This window comes from Centropristis striata, chromosome 9 (assembly GCF_030273125.1).
Source record: "Centropristis striata isolate RG_2023a ecotype Rhode Island chromosome 9, C.striata_1.0, whole genome shotgun sequence".
NCBI lineage: Eukaryota > Metazoa > Chordata > Actinopteri > Perciformes > Serranidae > Centropristis > Centropristis striata.
The window spans coordinates 638,508-648,336 of record NC_081525.1 but is presented as its reverse complement, the minus strand read 5'-3'; the positions used below and the strand labels follow the sequence as shown (position 1 = coordinate 648,336).

General features: G+C 37.3%; 1 non-coding gene across 1 annotated transcript; it reads left to right on the top strand.

Moving 5' to 3' along the window:
• Positions 1 to 3,347: 3,347 nt before the first annotated feature.
• trnal-cag (transfer RNA leucine (anticodon CAG)) lies at positions 3,348 to 3,419 on the top strand. Its single transcript has one exon. It is a non-coding gene; the product is annotated as a tRNA-Leu (tRNA).
• Positions 3,420 to 9,829: the final 6,410 nt, after the last annotated feature.

Below are 9,829 nucleotides of genomic sequence, written 5' to 3'. Positions count from 1 at the left end.
CTAACTACTTAGCCAAGAAGTTAGCAAAGTAGTTAGCTCAGCAAACTACCCAGTTAAATACTTAGCCAAGAAGTTAGCTAAGTAGCTACCTTGGCAAGCTACTTAGCTAAATACTTAGCCAAGAACTTAGCTAAGTATTTAGCTTAGCATGCTACTTAGTTAACTACTTAGCCAAGAAGTTAGCTAAGTAGTTAGCTTAGCGAGCTACCCAGCTAGATACTTAGCCAAGAAGTTAGCTAAGTAGCTACCTTAGCAAGCTATTTAGTTAAATACTTAGCCAAGAACTTAGCTAAGTATTTAGCTTAGCACGCTACTTAGCTAACTACTTAGCCAAGAAGTTATCTTAGCAAGCTACTTAGCATCATTAAAATCTCTTAATGGGCCAATAAATGTTTGGTTCAGTGCAGCCAAACATAACACCCTGTTAGGTCTGTTCAGAGTCAGAGAGAGAGTCAGAGACAGAGACAAAGACAGAGTCAGAGTCTTAATATGCAGAGTGAAGTTCATAACAACAAAAACTTCTTCTAAACTGTATTCAAATCAAGTGCTTTGACATTGTCTTTAAAATATTTGTTCAATAATTAATTTAAAAAAAAAGGATTCCAAAATTTCAAAGTGGGCGGGGCTACCACAGGAGGATTCTCCAATGATGTCATATCTGATGTCATCACAAGCTCAAATGACAGAATCCCAATGATGTCATCACTGATGTCATCACAGGATCAAAGCACAGAATCCGATGATGTCATCACTGATGTCATCACAGGATCAAAGCACAGAATCCGATGATGTCATCACTGATGTCATCACAGGATCAAAGCACAGAATCCGATGATGTCATCACTGACGTCACAAGATCAAAGCAGCTGGAGCCTCTGATGTGGATCAGTTATCTGGGTTTACAGCAGCTGGAAGGAATTCAGTCACTTTGACTTTTTCTCTGGCGTTGGACGTGTGTTGTAATATTCCTCTGACATTTATAAAAGTCTGTTACAGAATTTAACTAGCAATACCAGTATTAGTACACTAGTATTAGTTCTTCACTAATATTAATACTAATACTTCTTGTATTACAGTCACTTTCTGTCCACAACACAGACTCTCATAGAACCCCAGTCTGTTCTCGAATCCACATTCTGCTACAGACAGAGCCATGGATAGAGGGAATAATAATAACACATTTAATTTATTTAATTTGTTTAAGCCCAAAACCACAGTCCCAAGCACTGACGGGTCTCATAGTGAGCTCCACAACAAGGTGGCCCAACTGGAGAAACAGAGGGATGCTCAGATCCTGGAGATCCTGGAGCTCACCAAAGACCTGTCTGAAACGGTGCAGGACTTTGAGGCTAAAACAAAAACATTGGAAGACAGCAAGAAGAAACTTGGAAAGCAGTTTATTATAGACATGGTTGCAAAAGAAGAAACCTATGAGGCAAAAATAAAACTGCTTGTAACCGAGAACCGAGACCTGACCCAGAACCAACAAAGCCTGGAGACCTTACAGACTGAATACAACAGTCTGTACAGCAAGTTCATAGAAGCAGAGGAGGCGAAACAAAGCTGGGAGAAGAAGGCCAAAGAGTTTGAGCAAGAGAAAGAGAGACTGGAGGAGAGCTCCAGAGAGGACCTGGCTGAAATCTCCAAGTACATTGTTGAGTCTCTGCAGGAAGAACACCAGGAGAAGGTGGACCAGATGGTGGAGCAAGTCCGCCAGAGGGACACGGACATCCTGGGTCTCTGTAAGGACAAGCAGTCTCTGTCTCAGCAGCTTGGACAGACCACCAGCCAACTCAGCATTGTACAAGCTGAACTGCTGAAGAGCGAGCAAGCCAAGAAGGAACTGGAGGACATCTGTCTGTACTTCAACAGAAAGAGGAAAGGCTTGTTTAGCAAGAAGACCAACGACGACAGAGAGACCGAGCTGCAGAAGATAAGAAGTAAAATGCAGCAGAAGGAACTGAAAAAGAAGGAAGAGAAGGAGAAGAACAAGGGCCGGACTTTACAGGTCTTTCCTAACACCAGAATCCAGCCTCAGAATGACAGAGAGGAGCTACAGCAGAACCTGGCCCAGAACCACCAAAGTCTGGAGACGTTGCAGACTGAATACCAGTCTCAGTTGAACCAGATGAAGGACCAGATCAACGAGAGAGACGCTGTGATTGTTGATCTCTGTAAGGACAAGGAGGGTCTGTCTGAGAAGATCAAAAGGAGCACAAGCCTGCTGATCAACAAAGACGCCGAACTCCTCCGAAGTCAGGAACATTGGGCGAGAAAATTCACCTCTCTGCAGAAGGAGTACTCAGGGATGAAGGACTTGGAGAAGGAAAAGAAGGAATTGGAGGACATCTGTCTGTATTTCAACAGGAAGAGGAGGGGTTTGCTCTGCAAGAAGACGAACTACAACAGGGAGACAGTGCTGCAGAACGCAAGAAGCAAAATGCAGCAGATGGAACAGAAAAAGAAGGAGGAAAGTGGGGGTTTCGGTTGGATATTCAGGAACCGTGGCAGTGGCAGTGACAATAAGGAGAAGGAGGCCGCCGGTAGTTCAGCTCAGGCTGGAAATCAGTAGCTCCCTCTTCCTTCACTCCTCTCCTCTCCTCTCCTCTCCTCCATCTACCTCACTCCTCCATCTCCTCCTCTCCTCCATCTACCTTACTCCTCCATCTCCTCCTCTCCTCCATTTACGTCACTCCCTCTACCTCACCCCTCCAACACACGACGTAGGGTTTTCTCCTGGTTCGTTCAGGTTTTTTCCCGAAATTATATATACAGGCTAATAGAACACTCTGAATAGCTCCTGAGTATATATATAAAAAAAAAAAAAACATTGATCAAAACTAGTTAATAGCCAGTGACGATCTCATGTAGGGTTTTCTCCTAGTTCGCTCAGGTTTTCCCGTAAATATATACATTATGGGCTAATTTAACACTCTGAATAGCCTCTAAGTATATATATTTAAAAAAACCCACTTTTTAAAAATTAGTTAAAAGTCAGTGACGATCTCACATAGGGTTTTCGCCTTGTTGCTAAGGTTTCCCTGTAAATATATACATTATAGGCTAATAGAACACTCTTAATAGCCCCTTAATATATATATTTAAAAAAAAAACCAATTTGTTTAAAATTTGTTAATAGTCGGTGACGATCTCACGTAGGGTTTTCTCCTGGTTGCTCAGGTTTTCCCGTAAATATATACATTATAGGCTAATAGAACATTCTGATCAGCCAATAAGTATATATATATATTTTTTTTAAACGATCAAAATTAGTTAATATTTTGAATAAATTAAATTTGAATAAAAAAGTTAAATTTTTCACAGACAGCTTAGACCTTAATAATAATAGCAGAGTGGCGCAGTGGAAGCGTGCTGGGCCCAGAACCCAGAGGTCGATGGATCGAAACCATCCTCTGCTGAGTCGACACTGGGCTGTCTGATGAAACTTTTTGCTACAAAAGATGCTTAAAATCCCATTATGTTGTTTTCTAACTGCATTCCAATGTAGAAGTTAGACTTTAACAAAACACAGGCAAACTGAGAAAATATCTTCATCAGAAAACGCTCCAAAGACGACACTTTAAAGTGATGCACACGTCTGGACATGCTTGATATTATCACATTATTTCAAGATAATTATAATTTCACGTCATAAAGTTAGCGGCTGATCATAGCATGCTAACATTAGCCGACGATTGATAGCATGCTAAAGTTAGCGGCTGATCATAGCATGGTAACGTTAGCTGGAGATCATCTGTATTTTTACTGTATTGTATTTTATTGTGAAGGACAGAAGTACGGTCCTGGTGTGTTGATAATGATGGCTGATAACGTTGATATTCATTATCACACAAACATCCAATTTCCCCTGAAAAACTCAGCAGCCCCCATTGATTTATTGTTTTATTGTTTTACAGCGAGGAGATCAAAGTGTCTGATGTGGGATACAGTTAGCTCACGGCTAACTCACTGGCGTTAGCGTCCTTTAGCCGACTCTAGTAAACCCGAGGCTAACGTACACGGTTAAAACAATATACAGTTCGAAAGACAAGAAGTTAGACTTTAGTTTCACACCATTTAATTAATTGGAAGTATAACATGATCATTTATATTAGTATTTAATGTGAAATTTTGATAGAATCCTAGCCGAACGGTGTCTGATTTGGGATACACTTACGCTACTTTGTAGGGTAATCTTTAGCTTCAGCTAGCTGTTAGCACATAACTTTATGATTTGATATTTCTCCACACAATGCACCTTGGGAGTTGTAGTTGACTTCATGCAGTCACTGAATAATACTTGGATTACCCGGGATGCTCAAAATAACAAGTTCCTGCCTGAACACTGAACAACAGTTTGACCTCGGAGATGTTTTGTTGAAATATGGATTTGTAAAGAACTTGCAGATGTTTCCACTCCCTCCCTCTCTCTGCCAGTATCTATGGTGCTGAATAATAAAATAAGGGTGTGGAGCTGAACACGTCTCCCAGCATTAGCTGGACTCAGACTCACGGTGCACAGACGCACGGCGGGCGGCGCCGGCTGGAACGGCGCCCGGCGTTAGCGTGACGGCAGCAGAGTTCAGCAGCTGTGGAGACGATTATGAGTCAGAGCTGCAGCAGGGAAACCTCCCGCTCTGCAGAGCTGCAACAAGTATTCACATCCTTTACTTCACACTGTCAATCATTTACTCTGATTTATACAGTAAATGATTGGCAGTAATAAACAAGTAACTTACTGTCATTAGTATTTAACAGTACTGCTTTTTCATACTGTAAAATAAAAAACATACACTGATTTTAGTTCTATTTACAATACTGGTTTCTTTACTGTAGAGTAAAGTGTAGTAGAGTGTAGAACTGTGTTTACAGTTCTGATTTGTTTACTGTAGGAATAAAAAACAGTTAAACATTGTGATTTTTAATGGTACTGTATATGGAAATACGGCACAGTAAACAATGCTGTTAATTTGATAATAATTCCATCATTATTTTTTATAGAAATAACTAGTAATTGCAAGTAATTACTCTATACACTATTGATTTCCATTCTGTGTTTTGTATGAAAAACTTTAAGTTAATTATTTAAACAACATTTGTATCGGACTGATTCTGATCAAAATTATGATAAAAATGTAAAAATCTAGTCGCCTACTTTACTTTTCATCCTGTCTACTGTGTTTTTTCTACAGTAATGTTTTAACTACTGTCATTTTGTAACAAAGGACTGATATTTAATGTTTATTATACAGCACTATACTGTAAAAATAAAACAAACTTAATGAATTAAAAGTACAAAAGTATCAGCATCAAAATGTGTTTAAAGTATCAAAAGTACTCGTTATGCAGAATGCACTGTAAAAAAAAAAAAAAAAACCCTGTTGATTTTACAGTAAAAACCAGCAGCTGTGGTTGCCAGAACTTTACCGTAATAAATACGGTAGAACTTTTTTTTAATATTACGATAAAATGATATTAGCACTGTTGATTACATTCAAGATTGCCATTTTATTCCATTTTTTACTTTATGAATAAAATGTTTTTCCATCAAAACAAACGCTGTTTTGACATATTATTGACAAGAAAATACTTTATAAATAAGAAAAAGTATTATAGTATGCAAAAATTGCAGTGACGACTTGTATATATATATTACATTAAATACATATTTCAGTGTATTTTACAGGGAGACTGTAGTTATGCGTTATAAAAACCTGAATGAAAAGCTTGTTGAAAAAACACACTGCCACGAAAGCTTAAAAACATGTCATTTTTCTAATTTCAATAAAACTAAAATATTGTTTGCCTCCTGCATGTTTCATTAAATACATCATCTTTAAAAGTTAATAGGGTTTAGCATGGGATTAAATTATTGTCAGATTGCTTCAGATTGTGGTGATATTTAATGATGATTAAAGTTTCCATTAGAAAATATTAAATCTGTTCTTTAAAAACCAACATTGTCCCTTTAATAAAACGTTGTTAGTGTCGTTTGTGCAGCTTTAACATTTCCTGATCGAGTTTCAGTTAATGGATCTCCACGTGGATCCTGGAAAAGGTTGAGGAATATTTATATGTATTCATCTTGAAGCAGATTTTAGTTTGATTTGTGTTAAAGAGAAGGATCCTGTGAGAGTAATGAGAGTGATTGAGAGCGACCTTTCTGCAGAAACATGCTGCAGCAGCAAACATCCGTCACAATCAAACAGGTTTCAAAAGTCAAGTGGCAATTCTACATATGTAGATGACACATTACAGTCATATATGTAATAAACGTTCAGAGCTGCACATCTGTTTCACTCAACAGACACATTTACATTAATACTGAAGGCTGCAGACACACTGAGAGCTGCTGCACATAGAAATAATATCAGAGGAAATAAAACAGCACAAATGTTCTGCCTTTATTCTTATTATTAATGCTTGATAATAAACAGTAAGAACAGATAATGAAATAAGTAACAATAACTGTTTATGGCTATTCATTTGGGTGAATAATGTGATTGTTTACTGTAAGTTTGTGACGTTTTCCTTGTAAAAATTCCCACATTGAATGCTTTTCTTGCAAATTTATGAATTTATAATCTCGGAGAATATTACGTTTTTTCGTGTAGATTTGCCACTTTAATCTCACAGAACAGACGAGATTCTTTCTCATAAATGTGCAACTTTAATCTATTTTATACTGTAAAATAAAAAACAAAGACTGATTTTAGTTTTATTTACAATAAATAAATGGTTTCTTTACTGGAACATAGAAATAAAACTTAAACACTGATTTTCTAGTTGTGTTTACGGTTCTGATTTGTTTACTGTAGGAATAAAAAACTGTTAAAGATTGTGATTTTTAATGGTACTGTATATGACAATATGACACAGTAAACAATGCCTGCCTTTTATTCATATTATTAATGCTTGATAATAAACAGTAAGGATGGAAGTATGAAAGATAATGAAATAAGTAACAATAACTATTTATATCTATTTATATGGGTGAATAATGTGATTGTTTACTGTAAATTTTGTGACGTTTTCCTTGCAAATATTCCCACATTGAATGCTTTTCTTGCAAATTTATGAATTTATAATCTCAGAGAATATTAGAGTTTTTTCTTGTAGATTTGCCACTTTAATCTCACAGAACAGACGAGTTTCTTTCTCATAATAAATGTACGACTTTAATCTGGTTTTTATCAGAATATCATAGAAATTAGATTCTCACACACACACACATACACACACACACTCAGATGTGCAGTCTTTGCCCCAGGAGGTGATATTGATAACTGTTATATTAATGGTAGAGCTGGTGTCCACTCAATGTCTCACCTCAGGCTCCATGTTCCTGATCCTGGTGTGTGTGTGTGTGTGTGTGTGTTAGAGGAAGAGAGATGAGGTCAGGAACACACCAATCAGGCCTCTAATGACCCAGTCGAGTAATTAAGACTGAAACAGCTAACTGGCCTGCAGGCACACACACACACACACATTCTTGTACTTCTATCTTTGTGAGGGCCCTCATTGTAATTGTGGATTCCCTAGCAAGGTTATAATAGTTTTGGATATTTCATTAGTTTTAGTTTTAATTTCGTTGAGATTTTTTTTTTTCAAATTCAGTTAGTTTTAATGAGTTTTTGAGTGAGTTTGCTAGTTTTAGTTTAGTTTTTATTTTATTTAAATGCTTTAGTTTTAGTTTAGTTTTTATTAGTTGTAGTGTTTTGTAATGGGGTATTTGTTGGGTGGGAGATTAAAAGAGGTCACAGTAAATTTTGCCTTTATTTCCTTTGTCTGATCCATCTTCATTATGTATGAAAAAAGTTGACAAAGACGAAAACGAAGGACATTTTCACTATAATTTTAGTTAGTTTTATAACCACACAATACAGTTTCAGTTAATGATCATTATCATGTAACCTTTAACCCTTAAAACAAAGTCTGAAATCTCAAAAAAGCCTTTAAAGAAGTGAGGACGGGCAGAAATGTCCTCACTTTGTTGGTTAAAAACGTGTTCTGGTCCTCACTATGTAGGAAGTACAAGAATACACACACACACACACACACACACACACACTCTGAGATGTGACTTTGTTAAAGCTGATCAGAAAGAGCACTGAGCTAAATGTAAAACAAGTCAGATAAAACAGAACTAAAGGAGCAGAGTCCAGGCTCTCACTGATCTCCTGCCATCCTATAATCTCATTTATCAGACGCTTTTATCTAAAGTGACGAACATTTGAGAGTTAATACAACACATGCAAAGATGACCTCAAGAAACAACACATGGGTAAGTGCTGTGGGTTGAGTTGAGTCCTATTAGGACCTACATAGAACTGATTCACGCCATAAAGAGCATTTTCATACCAGATTCCACACTGACCCACATGTCACTTACTGAATAAATACCTAAATATTATATATCTGTTGGGATTTAAAGGATGGCTCTTTTATGAATGAATGATGACCTTGCACAGGGCGTCAAATATGTAAATAAAAGGGCGTTATCATAAATGCTATCCCTCCCATAAGGATATCAGATATGTAAGGATGAACCTGAGCAACACTTGTGTGGATCTCAAGGTTCAAAAGTGTGGTTAGATCAGAATTATTCATAATTATTATAAATAATTATTAATTATAATAAATGAAATGACTTGATTTGCTCTAAGTCATAGCTCGTTGGGGGCACCATCTGTAAAACAGAAAAATATAGCAAATTCACCTAAATCAGTCTCATAAAGCTACTAAACTATCAATTTGGAACTTGGAACACATGAAACCAGCAGTGGACCTCCTGCTGACACGGAGAGATCTCACCAGTCAAAAGAACAAAACAGAGAATTTATCTTCTCAGATGGCTTCTGGCTTTTATTCTTCACCTCTACCATCAATATCATTTTACCGTAATATTGGAAAAAGTTGCACCGTATGTATTACGGTAAAGTTCTGGCAACCACAGCTGCTGGTTTTTACCATAAAAACAACAACAGGGTTTTTTACTCTCTACAAACTTTAGTGCAGAATAACTGAAGCAAGCATTTCTAAAAGAGACACAAAACACACGAGAGGAGATATAGTCAGGCGGCTTAGCTAAATAAAGGGGACACGCTGGACAAAAGCACCACATTTTTTCCACGTGCTCTCTATCACCATAGGTTTCAATTTTTGGTAGGAACCACTTCATCAAGATGGCCGATCCAAGATGGCACCCATATAAAGTCTATGAGAACCAATACATCTTCCAAGCCACCCAGAAGGTCAATCTTGGTGTCAAAATCTACATTTTCTGGGTCCAGGAATCATTTAAAGCTGTTGAGAATATCACTAGATGATTATTTGATCATATAGAAATGTTCATTTTCACCCAGACTGGTAGGCAACTCGCTTCAAGTGCTGCAGCAGAGAATCCTGAGCTGAAAATGTTTGGAATCTAATAATTATGTAAATACATGGCCAAAATGAACATATCTATTTGATCATCTAGTGATATTCTCAGTAGCTTTAAATTATTCCTTGACCCAGAAAATGTATATTTTGACACCAAGATTGACCTTCTAAGTGGCTTAGAAGATATATTGGTTCTCATAGACTTTATATGGCTGCCATCTTCGATCTGCAATCTTGATGAAGTGGCTCCTACCAAAAATTGAAACCTATAGTGATAGAGAGCATGTGGAAAAAATTTGGTGCTTTTGTCCGACGTGTCCCCTTTCTTCCCAAATCTGGTCCTAAGCCGCCTGAATAACGGAGAGTTATAGGTGAGAATAAACTAGAGCGGCATCTAGTGAACACAGGTGGTATCACACACACACACACACACACACACACACAC